This window comes from Sus scrofa, chromosome 12 (assembly GCF_000003025.6).
Source record: "Sus scrofa isolate TJ Tabasco breed Duroc chromosome 12, Sscrofa11.1, whole genome shotgun sequence".
NCBI lineage: Eukaryota > Metazoa > Chordata > Mammalia > Artiodactyla > Suidae > Sus > Sus scrofa.
In genome coordinates, this window is record NC_010454.4 from 51320405 (window position 1) to 51345217 (window position 24813).

Here is a 24813-nt window from a genome sequence, read left to right on the forward strand (position 1 = left end):
TTTTTCTTTCCTTTTTTTTTTTTTTTTTTTTTTTTTTTTTTTTTTTTTTAATGGCAGTGCCCTCAGCTTGTGGAAGTTCCCAAGCCAGGGATCAAAACCAAGCCACAGCAGCAACCAAGTAGCTGCTATGACAACACTGGATCCTTATCACACTGTGTCACAAGAGAACTCCTGCATCATTTTACTTTTAATCCCTCTCTTAAATACAACTTAATATTCAAAGTGTTTATTTTAGTTAGTACGTTTGTCTCTTTTTTTTTTTTTTTTGTCTTTTTGTTGTTGTTGTTGTTGCTATTTCTTGGGCCACTCCCGCGGCATGTGGAGGTTCCCAGGCTAGGGGTTGAATCGGAGCTGTAGCCACCGGCCTACGCCAGAGCCACAGCAACGCAAGATCCGAGCCGCGTCTGCAACCTACACCTCAGCTCACGGCAACGCCGGATCGATAACCCAATGAGCAAGGGCAGGGACCGAACCCGCAACCTCATGGTTCCTAGTCGGATTCGTTAACCACTGCGCCACGACGGGAACTCCCATTTTTTTCTTTAAAATAGTAGATATTTCTGGGTCTTATTTTACCCTGATTGTGTTGCTTTCAGTGCTTTCTTGATGCCCAACATTTCCTCCATGGATTGTCTTCCCTGCTTTCTTGACGAATAAGCGCTCTTTCTTGTGAGATGCCAAGTACATGAACTCTGTTCTAACACTCTAGTCGTTGTCTTTAGTGTCTTATGAATGACATTTAATTCCTGCTTCTTGGAGGTCTTGAGGTCTTGCTCTGAAACAGTGACCACACCTTTTTTTTTTTTTTTTAAATAAAGGGCCAGAGAGTAAATATTTTAGGCTTTGCAGGCCATTATGGTCTCTGCCACAATTACTCACTTCTGCTGTGGTGTCCTGAAAGCAGCCATAGACAATAAGCAAATGAATGAGCATGTCTGTATTCCAATAGAACTTTACAAAGCCAGGTGGTTTAAAACAACAACAACACAGGGTGGTAAAAAGAGAGCGACTGAGAAGCGGTGACAAGTAGAATCTCCCCAGTGGGCCTTCACTTGCCTACTTTGGCTCTAAAAGATGAGAAATTGATACACACTTCGTCTTTCCTTTTCCCTTTATCTTTTAGTAGTTGAGACGAAAGCCTTATTTTGGTTATTTTGGTGGTTCACTTTATAACACCAAAAACATACAATGAGCTCGGAAAGACCATGTCAAGAGAATGAAAAGACAAGCCACAGACTGGGAGAAAATATTTGCAAAAGATACATCTGATAAAAGACTGTTATCTAAAATATACAAAGAGCTCCGAAAACTCAACAATGAGATAACAAGCAACCCAATTACAATATGGGCCAAAGACCCTAGTAGACACCTCACCAAAGAAGACACAAAGGTGGCAAATACACCCATGAGAAAGATGCTCCATAGACTATGTCATCAGGGAAATGTAAATTCAACAACAAGGAGATAGCACTACACACATCTTATGGAATAGCCAAAATCTGGAACATGGACAACACCAAATCCTCCAGAATTGTGACACAATATACTTTCTGTTGTTTAAAGCCATCAAGTCTGCAGAAATTTGTTAGAATACCTTTTCTGTTGTTTAAAGCCATCAAGTCTGAACAAAACCAGACAAAGACTCCACAAAAAAAGAAAACTACAGGCCAATATCACTGATGAACATTGATGCAAAAATCCTCAACAAAATACTAGCAACCCACATCCAACAATACATTAAAAGGATTGTAAATCATGATCAAGTGGGATTTATCCCAGGGATGCAAGGGTTCTTCAATATCCACAAATCTATCAGTATGATACACCACATTAACAAACTGAAGAATCAAAAACATATGATCCCTCTCAATAGACACGGAAAAAGCCTTTCACAAAATCCAACACCCATTTCTGATAAAAACCCTTCAGAAAGTGGGCATAACGGGAACCTACCTCAACATGATAAAGGCCATATGCGACAAACCCACAGCGAACATCATTCTCAATGGTGAAAAGCTGAAAGAATTCCCGCTGAGATCAGGAACAAGACAAGGATGTCCACTCTCACCACTACTCTTCAACATAGTTCTGGAAGTCCTAGCCACAGCAATCAGAGAAGTAAAAGAAATAAAAGGAATCCAAATTGGAAAGGAAGAAGTAAAACTATCGCTATTTGCATGACATGATACTATACCTAGAGAATCCTAAAGACTCTACCAGAAAACTGTTAGAGCTCATCCACAGATTTGGCAAAGTCACAGGATACAAAATCAATACACAGAAATCGACAGCGTTTCTATATACTAACAATGAAAAAGCAGAAAAGGAAATTAGGGAAGCAATCCCGTTTACCATCGCATCCAAAAGAATAAAATACCTAGGAGTAAACCTACCTAAAGAAACAAAAGACCTATACTCTGAAAACTACAAGCCACTGATGAAAGAAATCAAAGATGACACAAATAGATGGAAAGATATACCATGCTTGTGGATTGGAACAGTTAACATTATCAAAATGACTATACTACCCAAGGCAATCTACAGATTCAATGCAATCCCTATCAAATTACCAAGGACATTTTTCACAGAACTTGAACAAAATATTTTAAAGTTTGTTTGGAAGCACAAAAGACCCAGAATAGCCAAAGACATCCTGAAAAAGAAAAATGGAGCTGGAGGAATCAGGCTCCCGGACTTCCGACTATACTGCAAAGCAACAGTCGTCAAAACTGCATGGTACCGGCACAAAGATAGAAATATAGATCAGTGGAACAGGATAGAAAGCCCAGAATTAAACCCACACACCTATAGCCAACTAATCTATGACAAAGGAGGCAAGAATATACAATGGAGAAAAGACAGCTTGTTCAATAAGTGGTGCTGGGAAAACTGGACAGCCACATGGAAAAGAATGAAATTAGAACACTCCCTAACACCATAAACAAATATATACTCCAAATGGATTAAAGACCTAGATATAAGACCAGACACTATCAAACTCCTAGAGGAAAACATAGGCCAAACACTCTCTGACATAAACGAGAGCAACATCTTCTCAGATCCACCTCTCAGAGTATTGACAATAAAAAGAAAAATAAACAAATGGGATCTAATCAAACTTCAAAGTTTCTGCACAGCAAAGGAAACCCTAAACAACACAAAAAGACAACACACAGAATGGGAGAAAATCTTTGCAAGTGAATCAACTGACAAGGGATTAATCTCCAAAATTCATAAACACCTTCTGCAGCTCCATACCAAAAAAACAAACAACCCCATCAAAAAATGGGCAGAAGATCTAAACAGACAGTTCTCCAAAGAAGACATACAGATGGCCAAGAAACACATGAAAAGATGTTCAACGTCACTCATTATCAGAGAGATGCAAATCAAAACCACTCTGAGGTACCACCTTACACCAGCCAGAAGGGCCATCATCCAAAAGTCTACAAACAATAAGTGCTGGAGAGGGTGTGGAGAAAAAGGAACACTAGTACACTGTTGGTGGGATTGTAAACTGGTGCAACCACTGTGGAAAGCAGTATGGAGATTCCTCAGAAAACTAAACATAGAACTACCACTTGATCCAGCAATCCCACTCCTGGGCATCTATCCAGAGAAAACCACGACGCGCAAAGACACATGTACTCCAACGTTCATTGCAGCACTATTTACAATAGCCAAGACATGGAAACAACCTAAATGTCCATCGACAGAGGATTGTATCAAGAAGATGTGGTACATGTACACAATGGAATATTACTCAGCCATTAAAAAGAACGAGATACCAGCATTTTTTGCAACATGGATGGACCTAGAAATTATCATGCTAAGTGAAGTCAGCCATACAATGAGGCGCCAACATCAAATGCTTTCACTGACATGTGGAATCTGAAAAAACGACAGACGAAACTTTTTTGCAGAACAGATGCTGACTCACAGACAATGAAAAACTTATGGTCTCTGGAGGAGACAGTTTGGGGGGTGGGGGGATGTGCTTGGGCTGTGGGATGGAAATCCTGTGAAATCAGATTGTTATGATCATTATACAACTACAGATGTGATAAATTGAGTATTAAAAAAAATGAAAAAAAAATAAAGCCATCAAGTCTGTGGAAATTTGTTAAAGCAGAAACTAGTACCCATGCTAAATGCAGGTATGAAGGTCAGTGTTGTGCCCATTTTACAGATGAGGAAATCAAGTCTCTGTAAATCCCCCAAGAGCACACAAAAAGTAAATGACAGGACTGGTGTCCAACCCTGCCCTTTCAGGTTCTAAAGCCCAAATTCGTACCCGTTATCTGACACTGTCTCCATCCTTAGACACCCAGGGTCCAGCACCAGGGAACTGACCATCCTTCACTGCCCAGCACGGGTCCAGCCCATTCAGAGACCATTCTCTCCAGAGCTTGGCCTAGACGCTGGATCTCCCTATTGCGGGCACCTGGGGACCCTTCTGCAAAGGACTGAGGCCGTACGTGGTAAACCAAAAACGCTAAACCTCCAGACCCAATGATGCAGCTCACTGACATTTTTCTTGAAGAAGCTCCACGCAAAAATGCCCACCACAGCATTCATTATAATAACATAAAGATAGAAACATCTAAATGTCCAACAGTGTGAGATTGGTTACACAAATTATAATACCTCTCAGATCTGGCCCAGGAACCCCATATGCTGTGAAGTGGCCAAAAAGGAAAAAAGAAAAAGAATTTAAAAATTCTAGTACCTCAATTGATGGAAGAGTCCACGTCCTTTCAAAATGATGACTATAAAGCCTAGGAGGAAATATGAAAACCAATTCTGATGTGATGTTAAGTGGAGAAAGGGATAAAAAGTGCTCAAATTTAGACACATGACCAAGAAAAAGATAGAAAGGCATATACCAAAATCTGAATAATAAGTGGGTTAAAATGAGAACTTTGGTGACTTTTTTCTTATCCCCTAATCAACAAATTTTCTATAGTGGTAGTAAATTTCCTTTATGGTCAATTTTTACATACCTAAGAAGGGACATTTTCAGCTGCATAAGTTATTTATAAGAAGCAAACCAGCACGATAAAGAGTCCCAGGACTGCGTCCATAAATGATTCAGAATCCGGACTGCTGAGTCTGGAGATGGGCAGACTAAAAACTCTTGATCCCCATGCTTCATCACATGACAGCTGTCATTTGTGAGGAAAATGATCCTTGCTCTGTGCGCTGGCAGAGAGCAGGTTAAACAGCAAAGGGAAATCGTCTCTTTATAAGACTCTCTAAGACTAAGATTTTCCAACAATAGATGGAAAGTGGTGAGCACCCTGTCACTGGAGGGATGCAAGCCCAGGTCAGAGCTGTGGTTCTCTGATACTAAGAAGGAGACTGAAAGAAAATCAAGATGTGGCAGAGATACGATGAACAGGTGCCAGATTGGGGTCAGAAGCTTCAGTGGCCCCAGAGATCCCCTCCTCAAGTTCCTAGAGCCTGGCCCACTCCTCAGCCCTGGGGGCTCTCACCAAAGGGACAAGTCCCACAAGTCAGCTGTCATCAGTGCCATAGAACACAAGAGCCAGAGGACCCTAGAGGCCATTTAGGCTCCTATCCTCCTGTTACCAAAGAGGAAATGGAGATTCAGAGAGGGCAGGTGTGTCCTGGAGACACACAGCAAGTCTGTTTAAAGCTTTTAGATCCCAGGAACAAAGAAGCTGACTCCCAGACCATCCCACCTGCCTCCCAGACCCCACTCCAAATCCGCACCTCCTGGCATGTCTGTTCCCTCCAGATAGGATGACAGACAGCAAGGGCTGGGACCCCACCTGCCAGGAGAAAGACAGAAACATTGAGTCAGAATAAAAAGGTGACGGCTTTTCTAATCTAACTCACCTTGTTCTTTGACTCACCCCACATCTACACACCCACACACCCACACATCATTGCTTCTCTGGGAAGAAACTAATGACCCCGGGGCTGCTCGTTGTTTCTTTACTCTGGTGACAAAAAGTGCTCGTGATCACTCTGGTTTCATATAAAACCAATATTTGATGGAAGGTGATATTTGTTTGGAAATAATGAAATGTCTGTCTGGAGCCCAGGCACCACACCGGCCCGAGGTGAGAGTGGAACGCACCCCGCTTCACATTTCATTCCAAGGAAATGCCCTCCTGTAATGAAAGCAATCGTGTCCGTGTCGACGGGGCTGAGATGAGGGAACTGGAGCATTTCCCGGGGAAGCCCAAGGAAGAGCCAATCAATAAAATCTATCAGTCGCACTGCCTTCTTGAAGCATTTTCTGTGTTCATTTATCCTGGACCGAGGAGTGGTTATGTCAGGGTCTTTTTCCCAAGGACTCCCGCAAAATAAAAAAGGAAGACTTGGGTCCCAAGTCTCTTTCATAGAAAGGCGTTGGTTTCTTCCAACATGGGCTTGCTGTTTGCAGTCCAGGGGCCCTTTCATCTCCTCTCTGACCCTTTACTTTCCCTTCTGTAAAACGAGGATGTTGGACGAGGTAGCCTCTGACATCCTCGTCCCCTTTCTTCCCATCCCCATCCCTGGATATGCTGTTTGGGGGATTTCCAGCACCACCCTTCCTTCTCTTGGTTGACAACCTGGGGCATCTACCCTCCCACACACACCCTGGGGGCTTCAGAGGAAGCTGACTCCATCCCCAGCTCTCAATCCCTCCACCACCCATCACCAGGGGCCACCCAACACCAGGGTGCCCTGTGTTCCCTACCCTGGGAGGTATGTCACTAAGTGAGTTCAGCCAGCTGAAGCCTAGGGATTTTATTTGCTGGTTGGAGGCAAAAACAGCCTCCTTCGCTGGGAACATGAACCAGGGAGCAAACCGTCCTCTCAATGGGCAGGTGTCACAAAAGGAGGGGCCTATGAGAAAGAACCCATCACAGAGGAGGAGGAGGCGGCAATAAAAAGAGAAGCTGGGTCCTCGTCACATCACTGTCAAGAAGCCCCTGAGGACTCGCTCTATTGAGAGCCAAGACATCAGCTTTAACCAGCTGGATTTTCTGTTACTTGCATCCCAGAAATCCTAACATGCACAGATGGCCTCCGGAAACGCTGACAATGTGGAGCAATTCGGGGACACCTTCCCATTTCCGGCCCCTGGGAGTCTCCCTTTGAAAGCACGAATTGTAAGTGTGGGCAGTGCTGTCCTTTCTCCCTTTTGTTTATCATTTGCCTTCATTAGCACCATGGTCCAACCTCTGAACTAACTGGCAGCTCTCCCTTCTGGGGTTGCTTTTAAGGTTAACATTCTAACAGCAAAGACCTTGGGGGGAGGACAGGACAGGCCCCCAAGGGGAAGGGGTGAGGCAGGATGAAGGGTGGAAAAGCAAGAGCTGGTGATGCCACCCTTCACAGCCGGCACACCTGGGAGTGGACATCAGATGAGATGCACCTTGCTCCCTGGTTCAGTCCTCAGATATGTTACACACACGCTCAGCCATCCCTGGGTGTGCGCTGGGGATGGTGGGTGGAATTTGGGACTAGAAGGATGCCTCATGCAAGTAAGAAAGAGTCTCTTGAGCTGGAAGGGGAAGAGCGGCCTGTGGCCCTGGTGCGGTGGCTTCCTGGGCTCCACTGCCTGGCACTGACCTAGGTGGGGGCAGCAAGTTTCCAGGGAAGGACAGCTAGAAGAATAGCTTCCGAACCCGAAGGGTCAGTGAGTTCCAATCATGGGTAAGCCAGCCTGGCCTGCAGGGGAGCAGCCTTGAAAGGGGCATCAGGGAGGAAAGGAAGTCTCAGCCAAGATGGGACGCAAAGCCGTGCCCTGCCCCCTCCCCCAACTTACTCCGAGAGTGGGTGGAAAAATGGAACGTAATACAGACAAGAGGAAATAACCATCCGGAAAGCCAAGTGCTCATCCAGTGAAGGCAGTTGTCCCTCAAGAGCCAGGTGTGCTCACATGATCTCCACTTTGTATGAGGGTGGGGAAAGGACAGCCTTCTGGTGTCTCTCTCTTTTTCTAAAAATTTTTTTATTTTTATTTTTGCCTTTTTTTTTTTTAGGGCCACACAGCATAAGGAAGTTCTCAGGCTAGGGGTCGAATCAGAGCTTCAGTTGCTGGCCTACATCACAGCCACAGCAACACCAGATCTGAGCCTCGTCTGGGATGTACACCACAGCTCATGGCAATACTGATCCTTACCCACCGATGGAGGCCAGGGATCATACCCTCATCCTCATGGATCCGGGTTGGGTTCTTAACCCACTGAGCCACAACGAGAACTCCTGGTGTCTCTTCTTATAAAGATACCAATCCCATTGAATCAGAGCCCCCATCCTTATGACTTCATTTAACCTAACTTGTCTCCTCAAAGGTCCAGTCTCCACATACAGCCACCCTGGGGGGCAGGGCTTCAGCAGACAAATGCGAGGGGAGGGGGTACAACACTATGTATTCAGTCCTCAACATCCAGTTTAGGCTTGATGCCGAGATTAGCCAAGTCTGGAAGGTTGCCTGCCCCACCCCCCCGCTCCTTCCCCTGTGATCATTCTGGAAAACAAGACATGTCTCCTTACAGCAGAGAGACGGGCCATATTGAAATTGCTCCCCTAATCTTTATGCGATTGCCTTCTCCCCGATGGAAATATTGCCTCTTGCCGAGTATTTATTGTCTGCTTCTCTCCAAAGTATTGACTTTATGTAACAGTTTGATATACATCAAATCCTTTACGGATTTAATAAACTCTTCTGGTCAGCCTTCTGTTGTGAACACAATGAGATTTATGGCCGTCTTGGTGTAAAACCCTTTTTCCTTGAAATTTTCTACTTCCAGATATCAAAAGATAAGAAGGGAAGCATTTATCATCTTGGAAATCGCACCCCATGTCGGCCTGCCGGGTATTAGTCAGAAATGACTAGTGGTTAAAGGACTCAAATATGACAAATGCTTGACTGCAGAACAGCTGAAGCTGGGAGAAAATCGGGATTTAAAAAAAAAAAAAAAAAAAAAAAAGAATTCCTCCTCTTCCCCTCAAAAGGGATTTTTTTTCGCAATTAATCATGAGAGCCTCTGGGGCAGAGTGCAGACTAATTTGAGTTGGATATCTAACCTTGGGAGGACTCAGCTGAAAGGTTAACAAGTTGAGTCAATTCGGGATACATTTAGCAAGTGCCTGTTTCATGCCAGGTGAGGACTGAGGACCTGCAGAGGCCATGATGCTCTGGGTGGTGTGGGTACAGGGGGCAGGAGGGTGGGTACCTGGGTGTGAACTAACTCTTCCTCTGGGGGTTCCTGCGCCTTTTCCGTCCATCTCTGAACCTCTTACCCCGGGTATATAATCAGCCACTTCCCTCTCTCTCTCCCTTAGATGGAATCAAATCAAGCTCAGACCTACCACTTGCTTTAGCACCTAGAGACAGCAAGATCAAAGGATCATTTGCCAAGTGAATAAACAAGTGAATCAATGAATGAATCTGTCCTAGGTTGCCTGGGAGAGGTAAAAATGAGAACAAGATGACCATCTGGGAGAGGATAGAACCACAAGGGTCTTTATAATTCTCCTTTATTTCAAAAGGAACTTTCTGGAAGGAAAGGTAACCTTAACGAGGAGTTGGAGAGGATCAAGAGGGAGACACCTCTTCTGTGTTCTAGATGCTTTTGTGAGGAACCTAGGGGACAGGGGAGAAAAAAGAGGAAAGCGATTTATTGAGTCTCAAAGCCTCCCGTTAAAATTCGTGGCGGTAAGAAAAGTGGGTTTCCACATTTAATTGTCTTTCTCACAGTCACTGTGTGTCAGTCTTTTCTAAGAGCCTATTAATTCTGTAATTTAGTGCAGCAGTGTTCTACAGACAGTACAGACAGATCGGCAGAGCCAGCGTGGGGTTTTTTTTCTCCTCATTGACTACCTGTCATCCCCTGTGAATGTTAGGGTGGCTTCCTCTGTGAACACTGGCAATATCCCCCAATTTAAAAGTTTTTGTAGTCGGTTTAATAATTAGGGGAAAAAATGCTTGTGCATCTATGAGCAAAAATGGAGTCCCGGACGTTATCTCTCATTACAGCTGAAAATAACTGGGCTCATCAGAAGGGCACTGTGGACACCAGCTCCTGGACAAAGAGATGACCCAATTATCATCAAGCTCTTGGGTGTTTGTGTTTGGATTTTATTTGCATCTTTGGCTATGTCAAAAAGTTTAAATGTTTGTGTAGTTAAGCATACAAATCTCTTCCTTCACAGATTTGAGCTTTTGTGTATTGCTTAGAAAGGTATCCCTACCCCAAGATTACAAAATTATTCTCCTAAATTTTCCTTTAGTTCTATTATGATTTGGGCCTATTTTCTAATTTAGATTTGTTTTCATCCATTAGGGATTCACTTCTAGGTAAGGTGTAAGATAAGGATCTAAGATGTATTTTGTTCCAGGGTGATAACAAATTGCCCAACACCAATTTATTGACTAAATCATCTTTTTTGCCCTTGATTTAGAATACCTCCGTTATTGTCTAATACATCCCCTTACAAACTTGAGTCTGTTCCTAAATTCTCTATTCCGTTCCATTGATTTGTTGGTCCATTTACGTGTTAATGTGTTTTGATTATTTTTGGAGCTTCATAGCACAATTCTAAGAAGCCAATATTATGATGGCACGTCCCTGCAGGAAAAAAAAAAAATGGTGAAAAATAATGGAGGGGGAAACAAGAGAAAGATAAACAGAAAATACCCAAGAGTGGTCACTTAGGGGTGGGGGAGAAAAAGAGAGGGACTTAGAGATTCCTAAGGGTATAGAAGGAACTTACATTGGCTTCAACAACGCTGGTCATGTTCTATTCCGTTAGCGGGGGTAGGTTCACAGGTTTATGTTTTATTATTATGCTTTATAGTCAATATTATATAAGCTCTTTTTTGTATATGTCCATTATTTCATTTTAGTAAAGAGTAATAATGAAAGAAGCTTTCTGGTTCAAGATGTTGGACTAAGATGCTGCTAAAACCCCTACTTTCTGCTCCAAACTCCTAGTGCTAAGGGAAAATGCACGCAGACATGCTAAAAAATAAGAGAGATCCCTGTAGTTTCTTTTTTTGTTTGTTTGTTTGTTTGTTTGTTTGTTTTTGGCCATGCCTACACCACGGCAGCTACCCGAGCCACTGCAATGACAACCCCAGATCCTTAGCCAGCTGCACCACAAGGGAACTCCCATCCCCATAGTTTTTGTTTTATTTTTATTTTTTTGTCTTTTGTCCTTTTTAGGGCCACAGAGTAATATATGGACGTTCCCGGGGTAGGGGTCCAATCCGAGCCACAGCCACCGGCCCACACCACAGCCACAGCAACGCGAGATCCGAGCTGAGTCTGTGACCTACACCAAAGCTCACAGCAAAGCCAAATCGTTAACCCACTGAGTGAGGCCAGGGATCAAACCTGCAACCTCATGGTTCCTAGTCAGATTCGTTTCCTCTCTGTCACGACAGAAACTCCATAAGATCTGGGGTTTTTTGTTTGTTTTTTGTTTTTTAACTTTTTGCCTTTTCTAGGGCCACACCCGCTGCATATGGAGGTTCCCAGGCTAGGGGTCTAATCAGAGCCGTAGCTGCCAGCACATACCAGAGCAACCCCTGGATCCGAGCTGCATCTGTGACCTACACTACAGCTCACGGCAACACCAGATCCTTAACCCGCTGAGTGAGGCCAGGGATCGAACCCACAACCTCGTGGTTCCTAGTCAGATTCATTGAGATTCATTGAGCCACGACAGGAACTCCCCTGTAGTTTTTAAAAGCAAGACTCCTAAGAGAAACACTGGACTGCACTGGAGAGCAGCAAACGAGACTAAAACCACACGATGTCCCTGGGCCACAGGGGCAGAAGGACACCTCCCAGGGAATGCCAAGGATCAGAAACCCACTTCCTGTCCATCCAAGATTGCACTGAGATGCCCCACACCTGGTTACCAAGAAGACATGACTTGGAGATGGGGCAGAGGGACCGAGCAGGTGAATTCAAAAACAGGAGGCACAAAGAAACCAAGGAGAATCACCACCACGAGAGACTAACCACAAACTCTGCCAATGAAATCACTTACCTTTGAAGGAAAAAAAGGATCAAACAGCCCGCCCTCCCAAGAAGGCCAACTTAAGCAACAAGCATCATAATAGACTGACAGAGGTCAAGAAAGAAAGCACAACCGCAACACAAGAAATAAAATGATGAGATACAAAGGAAGTGCGTATGAAAAGGAACCAATTAGAGATCTTAGAAATGAAAAAAAGAGTTCATGAAATTTTAAAATGCAATAGAGAAATGGAAAAGAATTCGACAGAGCGGAAGAGAGGAAATTGAGAAGGCAAAGATCAAACAGAACAGAGCCGAACAGCAATGCAAGATTTAAAAATATGAAAGACAACATTGAAAGACAGGGAAAATGACTCCAAAAGCCCCAAAGTAGGTCTGATCAGAGCTAACAGAGAAATCGGCGCTTTAAGAGATAACAGCCGAAAATGTCACAGAACTTAAATAAGCCATGAGTCCCCGGATCTCAAAATTCTACCAAGTGTTAAGCAGGATAAATAAAAAATCCATACCTAGACCCATGATGGTTAAACTTAGGTCATATAGGATTAATAAAATATTCCTAAGGGTACTGAAGAGAGAGATTACTAGAAAGGAGGGGTTAAGGAGACAGTGTTGTTACTGCTATGTGGCTCAGGTGGCCGCTGTGGTGCCGGTTGGATGCCTGGCCTGGGAACTTCATGTTGCAGGTGGGGCTGAAAAAGAAAAAAAAGGAAAGAAGAGACCCTCCTTTCCTTTGGGTGGTTGAGTGCCTGAAGCCAATCATAACTCCATCCTTTCTTTTCTTTTTTTTTTTTCTTTTTTTTTTTTTTAGGACCACACCCGCAGCATATGGAGGTTCCCAGGTTAGGGATCGAATTGGAGCTACAGCCACTGGCCTACATCGCAGCCATATCAACACTGGATCCAAGCCACATCTGGATCCATAGCTCGGGGCAATGCCGGATCCTTAATCCACTGAGGGAGGCCAGAAATTGAACCCGAAAACTCATGGTTCCTAGTGGGATTCGTTTCCGGTGAGCCATGACGGGAACTCCGCAACTCCGTCCTTTCTGAGGGTGTGACCTTGAACTCATTTTTCTGTCTCGGTTTCCTCCTCTGTAAAAGATGTTGCTACTAGAACCTTGTCCTTCCTCAGTGACAGAATCCATGGGACACCCTTAGAGCCATTCTTGACCAATGGCAAGAGATTGAGAAATGTCAGCATTTATTGGCTGTATTTATTATTCTCATCATTGTCAAATTTCTCCTAAGCGACACAGGACCTCAAAAGACAATGGGATTTAGAGCCACCTCTGTCTGCTAATGCAGGAGGTCCTCTTGGTGAACTAGAAAGAGGCTAGAACGAGCACTGTATTTGTAAAGCACTAACCACAGGTCAGGGGACTGTCATCCATCATCAACACCGTGAGATGAGGCAAAAATAGCGTCATCATTTTGAAGAGAAAATGGAGGCTCTGAACAGTGGAGGGATTTGCCCAAGTTTCCTGAGCTGGAAAATAGTGGAGCTGGTGAACTCAGACATCTGACCCCAAAGCCCAGGCTCTTGGGAGTTCCTGGGAAAGGCTGGAGGAATGCCAAGATCTTGTCCTTGAGTCTGGTCCTGGCACTTCTGCCTCTAGAAGCTCCTCCTCTGGCCTCAGAAAAATGTAGCAGTACCTTGGAGCAGGAAGAAAATAAACTATCCTGATTTCTTACAACAGCTTCAATAACCAGCATGACATTGTGAAGGACGTGCCAATATTTGTAATCTCCCCTGACAAGTTGTTAAGTATTTATAGAAACATCCTCTCCTGGTCCTGCTTAAGGAAACTACTGTATCTAATTTCCTCTGGAGACATGTGCTGGGGGAAATCAGAAAGATAATCTGTCATCATAAATAGTCACCCTGAAAGAGTTGCTTGTTTAGCAAATTTGCTTGAATAGTAACAGATTTTCTTTTCATCGTACCTTTGCAATGATAAGCCCTGGCAGGGTGGGGGTGGGGTGGGGGTGGGGTCATGAGTTAGGAAGGTGCTGTGTTCCAGACTTTCAGGGATGGGGGGAGTGCTCAAGGCTAAGGCAGTGCCCCCTGAGCTCAGGACACAGACACAGGATCAACACAGGGAAAACACAGACAATGGGCAGAAGTGGTCATTTTTGGGGACGAAGCTCTCTGAGGACCCCTGGAACCAAAGACGCATAGGATCTTCAGCATTTCTATTTTTTTCCTTTTTTAAAAAAATTAAAATGTAGTTGATTTACAAGGTTGTGATTTCTGCTGTATACTAAAGTGACCCAGTCATATGTGTTCCTGTATTCTCTTCCATCATGATCTATCCCGAGAGACTGGACATAGTTCCCTGTGCTACACAGCAGGACCTCGTATCTTATCCATTTGAAATGTAACAGATGTTATCTACTAACCCCAAACTCCCTGTCCATCCCACTCCCTCCCCTGCCCCCTTGGCAACCACAGGTCTATTCTCCATGTCTGCAGCATTTGTCTTGTAGGTGAAATGCAATCTCACTGAAATTGAGAAGCATGAGATTTGGGCTCCAATTTCTTCTTCCACGGGATGACACTGGCCAAAACTGTCCCCTGGGACTCAGTCTTCCCCACGTGTCAAATGGAAAAAGAGGTTGAAGCAGGTTATTTCCAAGGGCTATTTTTGCTCCAACATTCTCTAAGAAGTTGCCCGGGAAAGGGATGATGGCAAATGGGGCATTGGTTTTGGCCCAGAGGTTCAGAGCCAGACCAGCCGGTTCTCAACAGGTTATTAGATCTGTATGCCCTGCCCAGAACCCAGGTGTTTGGAACACACCCTGTCTGCCCTTGGCAAGTACTCGTGCACGAACAGCTTTCTAAAGGCATTTCAGATTTAGAGAGAAGTTCCCCACAGCCTATTTTGTGCGAGTCAGGCCAGGACTGAAAAATAGAGTCCTAGCAGAGCCCTCCAAAAGAAGAGAGGAATTGGAATTCACGTGCTAAAAAGAGCCATTGAGTCTGGAGACAAGAAGATTCTGATGAGTGGGTTATACACTCACCAAATCTCTGTAGTCCAGTGGGTGACCCAATATTCATCTACAGATGGGCACCCCCTAAAGGAAACTGATCTTGGCTCTGTGGATGGAAGAAATGGACACTGTTGGAGATGCCCAGAAATCACATGAGTTGTTTCCAGTGGTAATGAGCTTTCCATCACCTGGGCTGTGTGAGCAGAGGTCCAGTGACCACCTTTTGGGGATGATGGAGCAGAAATCCCTAGTGCTGATGGAGAGGTTGAAATTCCTTCCCCCAAGCATCCTTCTGATTAAAGAACACTGACTTTATTTCCAGGACTTCTGGTAACTTGGGGATCATTTTTGCTCTTCAGATATGTAAAAGTAATCTTTAGTCTGCCAAGATCTTGACAAGTTGGAGGTATTCTCGCCCACAAAAGAGACCAGCAGCAATGTCAGAGGGCCTTTCCCTTTGGATATTCTCTTCTCTCAACCCTCCAGGTTGCAACTTCTGTGCTAATCATTATCAGTTGAGACAAACATCAAGGCAGAGAACCCAAGTGAACAGAAGATGCTCAGAGAAAAGAAACTAGGAAAAAGGGGTCAGAAGATGTCCCCCCCCCCCACACACACACACAGAGGGCCTGCTCAAGGACGATTTGAAAAGCTAAGAAGGGAGTTAGCGGTCATGAACCCAAATAGTATCCATGAGGACAGGGGTTCCATCCCTGGCCTCACTCAGTGGGTTAAGGATCGGGCATTGCCATGAGCTGTGGTGTAGGTCGCAGGCTTGGCTCAGATCTGGTGTTGCTATGGCTGCAGCTGTGATTCAACATAACCTGGGAACTTCCATCTGCTGCAGGTACAGCCTTAAAAAAAAAAAAAAAAGAAAAAGAAAAAAGCTACACATAAGAAATTGGAATAAAATGGAATAAAACTACAAAGTAATTCCTATAATCTTGATATGGGAAAGATTTTCCCAAAACAAGACACATAGCCCAGAAGCCACATAATAAAAAGATTAGCATATTTAATCTCATAAAATTTAAAACACTTTGTGGAAAAATGATACCTTATGTACAAAGTTAAATTACAAGCAGTAAATGAGGAGACATTTTACATAACACATTTAACACAGAGAATTTATAGTCAGAATACATCAAGATCTTATACAAATCAATAAAAAAGACACACAACACAATAAAAATTGGACAAAGCATATGAATAGGCAATTCACAGGAGAAAAATACAAATGTCAATAACCATGCGAAGATACACAGCTTCCACTAGTAACCAGGGCAATGGAAATTAAAACAATAATGAGAGATGATTTTGCACTGATTTTATTGCCAAAAATCAAAAAGACTGATAACAAATGTTAGCAGGAGTATAGAGAAACAGATGCTTTCAGATACTTGCTGGAGGCAGTGTCAACTGTGAGGTCACTTGGAAGTCATCAGGCATCATCGACCAGTGTTTAAATGTACATCCCTTCACCCAGCAGTTTCTTTCTTTCTTTTTTTGCTTTTTAGGCCCACACCCACGGCATATGGAAGTTCTCAAGCTAGGTGTTGAATTGGATCTACCAGCCTACACCACAGCCACAGCAACCCAGGATCCAAGCCATGTCTGCGACCTACACCACAACTCATGACAACGCTGGATCCTTAACCCACTGGGCGAGGCCAGGGATCAAACCCTCCTCCTCATGGATATTAGTCAGGTTCGTCACCACTGCGCTACAACAGGAACTCCTACCCCAGCAATTTCACTTCTAGAAACCCAGCCTCAAGAAATCCTGGCCTATGTGCAAAAGATATACATACAACGATACTGTTGGAGCCTGGTTTGTAATAGCAAAACCGTACGGGGGTGAGGAGTGGATTCATAAACGTACGTCAATAGGAGAGCAGCTAAATAAATTATGGAACAACAGAATTCTCCCCAAACATTAAAATCAGGCCATGGACTTTCATGGACTAGTACCAAAAGATGTTCGAGACATATCATCAAGTCAAGTCAAGTTGAAGAAAATAATTTGCAGGAGTTCCTGCTGTGACTTAGCTGGTTAAGAACCCGACTAGTATCCATGAGAATGAGGGTCTGATCCCTGGCCTCACTCAGTGCGTTAGGGATCCAGTGTTGCCTCAAGCTGCGGCGTAGGTGGCAGATGCAGCTCAGATCCAGTGTTGCTGTGGTTGTGGTGTAAGCAGTAGATGCGGCTCCAGTTCAACCCTTAGCCCAGGAACTTCCACAGGTACAGCCCTAAAAACAGTAATAATAATTGGTATACTGTGATATCACTTGTATTTATACACCCTCCTACACAAAGGACACAAAGGACAAGGAGGACATTAGAAATAGAGGTGAATGGAGTTCACTTTGCGGCTCTATAGTTAGTGAACCCAACTAGGATTCATGAGGACACAGGTTCAATCCCCGGCCTCGCTCAGTGGGTTAAGGATCTGGCATCGTCACAAGCTGTGATATAGGTCGCAGACGCAGCTGGGACCCCTCATTGCTGTGGCTGTGGTGTAGGCAGCTACAGTTCCGATTCGACCCCTAGCCTGGGAACATCCATATGCCACAGGTGCAGCCCTCAAATAGCACACACACAAAAAAGGAAAAAAAAAAGAGGTCAAGGTGTTAACAGTGGTTATCTGTGGGGAAGGGGGTGAGCACTGAGCCAAGAAAGGCTGGCTTTCACATGTGGAAGAAATTTTTCTGCCCAAAACTGAGATGGAAGCAAACTGTATGCTCAGCATCTTTGAGGGCAAGCTGGAGACCTTTCCTGAGAGTTTTGAGGCCGTGGGCCTCTGTGCGTTGACCGCCCCCCACCTCCGTGAGTGGGTCCTTGGCAGAGAATAAGCCTTGGTGCTTGGAACATGCAATTCATAGCCCCAAATCGATTTGTTATCCTTTACTTCTCAGCTCCGTGACTTGATATTTGTGATTAATGAGCATGTCTGATGATGGTTCCAGAGGAAGAAGAGGTCTGTGTCTGGCTCAGCAAGGTAGGTCTCTCCCGGGGTGTATGGACTGGCTCCCTCCCTTTACCCTCCAGCAAGGAAAGAGCTTTCATTAACGCACGATAAACCTTGACTCACGTCTGGAAATTTTAATTTACCATGGTTTGCTCTGTACAGCTTAAACCTTATAAAAGTAAGAACGTATTAACATAATACCTATGAAATATATAATTAGATAAATAAATGTCCCCAAAGTCTAGCTTCTTATGAGCTATCTCCTTGCTCCACGGCTATTAAACCACTCTCTCATCTGGAAGTTCAGAAAACATTTGGATGGGAAAAATAGGCTTTTGCGATTCAGCAGGGCGTGCTGGGCTGGTTCAAGCACGTATTTTTTTACTACTCTTCTAGTGGATGAAAGGGAGTGGAAAGAGGATGGTGTGGAAATACGTGAATTTTCAGTTGTGGAGCATAAATCCCCCCAAAGGGAAGGACCGTCCCCAAAGCCTGACTCCCTCTGAGGCGCACATCCTCCTACACCCTGAACATGCAGACATGCCACCTGCTGCCCGTAGGATGTCAGCCAGCATCCTGATTCTGGGGCCTACAGATCACGCCCCTCCTGCAGCTCCCCCCACCCCACGTCACCCCCCAGCCCTTTCCTCTTTCCTCCGTTTCAGGGCTGTGCTCTCCTGGCAAAACCCCAGTCTGATTGAACTCAATTATTTCACTTCTGTCTGCCAGCACTGGGGCAGCTAAAAGCTGGCCAGAGAAAATCACTTTAAATGAACTGATTAGTTATAATTTAGATTCACGCCACCGGACAAAATTCAAACAGGAGCTGAGCAGGGGAGGTGAGCCCTGCAGAAAATGGGCCTCAACATTTTCTCCTCGTTAACCTCCTCCCACCCCCGTTTCAGCCTGGGAGCCAGGCGCCTCACTCTTCCCAGAGGACAAAAAGTAAACGGTTCAAAGAAAGCCCCTCCCCTTGCGAAACCTGCCACCAGGTTCCCAAGGGGGACCCTCACTGCTGTCTCAGTAAAGGATGTCTCTCCCCTCAGGGGCCAGAATGCCCTGGGCTCCACCTCCCCTCACCTTCTCTGGGAGTTTGCACCTCCCTGAATTTTACAATTAACGCAGGTCCTTTCACCCCTCTGCTTAAAAGCTTCTATGACTCCCCTTGCACTTTAGAAGAGCATCCAGGGAGTTCCCGTTGTAGCTTAACAGGTTAAGAATACAACTAGTGGGAGTTCCTGTCATGGCGCAGTGGTTAACGAATCTGACTAGGAACCATGAGGTTTCGGGTTCGATCCCTGGCCTTGCCCAGTGGGTTAAGGATCCGGCGTTGCCGTGAGCTGTGGTGTGGGTCGCAGACTCGGCTCAGATCCAGCATTGCTGTGGCTGTGGCGAAGGCGGGTGGCTACAGCTCCGATTGGACCCCTAGCCTGGGAACCTCCACATGCCACGGGAGTGGCTCAAGAAAAGGCAAAAAAGACAAAAAAAAAAAAAAGAATACAACTAGTATCCATGATGTAGGTTCAATCTCTGGCCTCCTTCAGTGAGTGAAGGATTTGGCATTGCTGCAAACTGCAGCGCAGGTCAGAGATGCAACATGGATCCTGAGTGGCTGTAGCTGTGGCGTAGGCCAGCCACTGCAGCTCCAATTTGACCCTTAGCCAGGAAACTTTCATATACTGCAGGTGCGGCCCTTAGCAAAAAAAAAAAAAAAAAAAAAAAGGAAGAGCATCCAAAGCCCTGGCAATGGGACCTTGCCTCCTCCAAAGCACCTGCAGTGGAGGAGGACAGGTCCAGCCCCTCTGCTTCTCGGCCTACACCAGATGAGAACTTGAGAACTTTTAATTTTACCTATTTTCTTTTTGGTTCTAGAATCTGCATTCGGCTCATTATTCTAGCTTCTCTACCTTTGCCAAGATTTCCCTTTTCTGGAGTCCCCGTTATGGTGCAGTGGGTTAAGGATCCAGCATCGCACAACTGAGATGTAGGTTGCAACTGCAGCTTGAATTCGATCCCTGGCCTGGGAACTTCCATAGGCCATTGACAGGGCCGAAAAAGAAAAAAAAAATATGTATATTTCCCTTTTTTTATTTATTTATAAACACGTTTCCCATGATGGTAATAGTTGCCTTAATGCCTTTGCTTGGGAATTCCAATATCTAGGGAATCTCAAAGTGGGCCTCCACTGATTATGTTTTCCTTTGAAAACAGGTCCCATCTTCCTGGCTCTTCATAGGTCAAGTAATTCTGCATTGGGTATAAATTTTGTGGATTATGTTTTGAAGACTCTGGAGTCTTTACATTACTCCAGAAAATGTTAACGTCTGTTTAACAGGCATCTAACTTGGTTAGGCTCAAACCACAAAGTGTCTTTCATTTCAGTTCTTTTGGCCTTAACTACAAGCCACACTGATCAGCCAGAGCCTTGCGGTCGAATTTATTTGCAGAATCAGGGCTCCCCTCTCAGATTCTCTCATTTCTAGAAATCCTCCCTCACTTTCTAGCAGCTGTCTTCCCGGTCTCTCCTCCTGTTCATCACAGTTTCAAAGACCCTACACAATCTGCTGCTTTTGTTCATTCCTCAGAGCCTTCAGGGTTTTGGTTTTTTTGGGTTTTTTTGGGGGGGAGGGTCACACCCATAGCATATGGAAGTCCCTGGGCCAGGGATCAAACCCACACCACAGCCGCTGCCATGACAAGACCAGATTCTTAACCTGCTGTGCCACAAGGAAACTGAAGGATTTTTATATTTTATCTGAAGGAAGATTGGTCTGCTAGGCACTTACTCTACCATACTGGAAGAAAAACCCAAACATAATCAACACATTAGCTTTAGAATAATATTTGATATATTAGTTTGTTTATACACATACTTCTTTGTAGTATAGAGTCAAATGGCATAAAAATAAATTGGGGCCGGGGGGGGGGGGGGGGCGGAGCTGGAAGGAAGGGACCAAAAAATAAAGGCAAATGGGTAGAGGAAAGGTACACTGAGAATCTCCCAGCTGAGAAAAGGTTCAGCAACTGAAAGAACTGCCAGAATTTCCTTGCAGCCAAGGAAACAAGGGAAATCATATGAAAATTACATGCTTCTCAGTCTGGTAATGGGAAACGTACAGTTTCACTGAGGAATTTGCTTTCCTGGTCTTGAACTCAATGGAGTGACGTGGCCTCTCCTGACATAGTGACACTCATCTGCACAAAGTTACTCCTGGAATTTCAAGATGAAATAATCCAGGTAAAGCATTTCCCAGACAGAGCCAGGAAGACGCTATAATGACGACGGTGGTGGTGATGCTGGTGCTGGTGGCAATGAGGATAGCCATGCTCGTGGCAAGACACTGGCTGCATTTACCTTGCCTTTGTAAAGAAGGGTCACTTTCACCTACCGCCAGTTTCACCCAATACATCAGTCAGTCAGAATGTCAGGCGTCACTTTCTTAAGCTGGCTCTAGGTTGAAACTCTCTCCCAATAATTAGCAAGCCCGACATCCCAGAGGCAGAACGCTACCTGCTTTCTGGTCCAGTTACCAACCCCCTGGCCCCTCAGACACTTCAACGGAACAAGCACTCAGGAAAGCTGTGGAGCCAGCCCTGGGAAGGGCCTCTGGGATCTTCCATTCATTCTGTACAGAAGTGCCCGCGCTTTGTTCTGAGGAATTAATCAGCGAAGCAATGATCTGGAGAAGGCGCTCGGGGAGGGAGGGAGCCGTGGTGTGTAGTAATCAGCCTTGCATGTCAAGCCAGGCAGGGCCTGGAAAGTCAAGCGCAGCCCCAAGTTCTGGAGCCTTCTGCCACCCCTCCCAGAGGCCACCTGTGGCCGTGGACTCTCCTCTGAGTTGCCAGCGGTGGGGGAGGAAGACACCTGCACAGTGCAACCATCACCCCGCCCCCGCCATCCCCCTCGAGGTGAGAGTAGATGCTGAGCTGGGGACTCTGTCTGGGGCTGTGTCTGCAGAGGGTCCCAGGAAAGGGTTAGCCTGTGTTTGAGATCAGGACTTAATCAGTGACTGCGGTCAGGATTGAGGCTGAGGTCCTGGGTGTGTGGGTAAGGATTAGGGATAAATACATGGCCAAGATAAGGCTCCGCCTATGTTTCCTTCTGTGGCCAGAGACTCAGTTATGTTCCTGGTCAGGGCTTAGCTGAGCTCAGAGTCAGGGTACTGGGGACCCTGATTAGAAACCCGGGGCCTTCAAGGTCCTCTCAGCCAAGGAGGATGTCAGCTCTGGGAGGGAGCTCTTGAACCCATGTACGTGTCTCCTGGCGGGGGGGGGGGGGGGGGGGGGGGCTGCCATCTAAGGAAATGGCCTCACAATTACTTGGGGATATTCATTTAAAACCTGCTTTTGCCCCATCCGACATCCCTCTGAACCTGGGAAGCTGCATTTCAGTGAGTCCCACTTCCTCCGCTGTTGATTCCCATCCCTGAGGTAGTACTTTTGCTGCAGCTCCAATGGAGGCTGGTTGGAAGGGTGATTTTTGTAGGGATTTTGGCTGCATGGGTTTGCTATCTTTGATTTGCGTCTTCTTAGCAGAAATGTGGGACCGGCCTCATACCAGAGCCACAGGTGTGTGTTTGCAAGTCAGGCTGAGGCTGTTCTGCCCTGCCTTGCGCTAGCACAGCCTGGGGACAGAAAGAATGACTCCCAGGGCCGGTAAGTCCCTTAAGGTGACCCAGACTGATTAGCGATGCAATGACTGACTCACGGTTTTAAGATCCCTCCTCGGAGCTTGTCTAACATCTGTTAGCATGCCTCCAGGGATGGGCTTCTCACCACCACTCCAAGCATCTCATTCATCCAGATTGTGATCAGTCTTTTATGGCTGTGCTGAAATCTCTCCATCTTGGGAAGAGTTAATGAGACAATCACTAGGCTCTCCTCGTTAGAGCCTCCCCGCTCCCCTCACTCTGCCTTGAAGCATTAATTCCATTATCAAATGGTCAGCCCTGGAGAATGAACTTTTAAAGGCTTAAAGCAAGGTAGGTTAATTAAAATCTTTGATCGAAGCCCCATAAACAGCATAAAACTTCTTTCTCTTAATTATCCTGGATGGTCTCGCAAGCATTAAAGCCAAAGGGGAGACAATGAAGAGGCTGGGAGGTGGGTGGGAGGTGAGGAGCTGAAAGGAGAGTATCTTAAAAGCAACAGCTGCAGGGATGGAAGCCACCATGGTGATGCTCCCATCAGCTCTCCACACTGGGACACCAAGAGGCAGAGAAACCTAATGGTTTTTCACCGAGCACTTCCTACGTTAGTTGTTCCCCTGGATGCTGAGAGCACAGGAGAAAGACCAGAACCTGCCACTGAGGAGGGACCAGAGTCTGGTGGGGATACTGAGACTAGATGCTTGCGGTACCCGTGACAAACACCCCTCAGCGGGGTGGGGAGGATAGGGGCTGCAGAATCACAGAATGGAAGCTCCCAACCCAGCCTGGGAAGATCAGGCAAGGCTTCCCAAGATGGTGACCTTGAGTCAGGACAAGAAGGATGTGCCAGTCAGGGGAAAGCCAACAGCAAGTTCTGGGCTGAGTGGAGAGGCCGGGAGGTGAGAACAGGGATAGGAGACAAGCTTCCAACTGGGCCACTGGTTATTGCCAGGAAGAGGGGTTCTGTGCCCACGGACCAGGGCTATGTGAGCCTCTCTCTGCGCATGGGCAGTTGAGGGGGCTGCTATGGCAAAGAATCAGGGGAGAAAATGGGTCACCAGACCCAGAAAAGCAGGGGCCAAGGGCCAGGAACCTCTCAAAGCAGGTCTGTGCCACCATCCTGCAGCCCAAGCGAAAGCTGTGTGGTTAGCCACAGATCAAAGGGGAAATCCAAGTTCTCCTGAATCACCACCATCCTGCCTCATCCTTTGTTGCTTCTAAACCTAGGAGACCACAGTGTCTAAAGATAAACTGAGACATGTATAAATTTTTAAGAGTTTATCTTAGCAAAAATCAATTCAAACCTGGCAGCATCAAATAGAAAATAGCAGCGTTCCACCAACAGGAGCTACAAGTAAGACTTTTTTGAGAAGACACAGAAGCAAAGCAAGGGGACGATTTGGCTATAGTTAAGGGGTTGTCTGATTTGGGAAAATCCAGTTGGCTGTTTGTGATTGGTTGTCCTTAGGTTTTGATTGCCTAACCTCAAGGCAGTTAACAGGCTTCGGTTTCAGTTTGCTTATATACACTGCCCAGGCGTGAAAACCACCCCAGTCTGATGGCCTCTTGTTTAACCCACTTAGCAGCAGCCACCAAGGGAAGGTTCTGGTGAGTGATGCTCACTCCTCCACCTCCCAGTCTGTAATCATGCTGTTTCCTCCACCTCAGGTAGACTCACTCCCTTCTCTTCAGGTCCTGTCCACCTTTCTCATTCAAATGCCCTCTCTTCCAGGAAGCCATCTGACTGTCCCTCCATCTGAAATCTAGGGAGTCCTTTCTCTAGTACTCAGCTCCCGAGCTGTGCCACGGTCTAGCCTCTACCCACGTCACTTAAGTCCTGTGAACGGCGCTGCCGAGAGGGAAGCTGGCAGGTCTCAGAACCAAATGCAGGTTTATATCCCTCCTTGCCTTCTGGCTACGCTGTGGTCTTCTACATGTCACTCAAGTCTCACTGAGCCTCTGTTTCCTTGTCTGTAAAATGGGGGTAAGTAACAACCTGCCCAAAAATCCCCTGGGGATCTTGATAGAACCCAGCCTCAGATGCAGTGGGTCTGGGACTGAGCCTGATATTCTGTATTTTGAACAGGGTCTCAGGTGATGCCATGGCTACTGGTCCAGGGCCACACTTCCAATAGGAAGACATGAAATATTCAGTTCCTGTGAGGAATACAGACTGTTCTAAAGGGC